This window comes from Oikopleura dioica, chromosome PAR, assembly GCF_907165135.1.
Source record: "Oikopleura dioica chromosome PAR, OKI2018_I68_1.0, whole genome shotgun sequence".
Taxonomy (NCBI): domain Eukaryota; kingdom Metazoa; phylum Chordata; class Appendicularia; order Copelata; family Oikopleuridae; genus Oikopleura; species Oikopleura dioica.
This window is the reverse complement of record NC_137293.1, coordinates 542,038-542,342: the sequence shown is the minus strand read 5'-3', so window position 1 is coordinate 542,342 and position 305 is coordinate 542,038. Positions and strand designations below refer to the sequence as shown.

The window sequence follows — 305 nt, the reverse complement described above, 5'->3', positions numbered from 1 at the left end:
CTCCAGAGCAAGATACTGCGCTTATTTCTTCGCCAAAAAAGAGAGACACAAAAAGATGGTTTAAAATTGATTTTTTTTGCCAAAAAACCCTTTCTTTTAGGATCCAAACTTGGGAAACGAAATCAGCCAGGGAACCCAGCTTAATCCCGTCGAAACCAAGGTTAAGAACAATCTTCCGACTCAGGCCGATATTGACGCCGAAAAAGCCGATGCTGGAGACGCAAAAAAGTAAAGAAAAATGAAGAGATTCTCAATCAGTTTAACTTTACATTCATGTGTAAACAATAAACCTTGTTAAATTTTGA

The 305-nt window shown here is 37.7% G+C and overlaps 1 long non-coding RNA gene across 1 annotated transcript; it reads left to right on the top strand.

The window, feature by feature from the left end:
• On the top strand, positions 1–305 carry LOC145705101 (uncharacterized). Its single transcript, XR_014134551.1, has 2 exons — positions 1–58; positions 101–305. It is a non-coding gene; the product is annotated as an uncharacterized LOC145705101 (long non-coding RNA).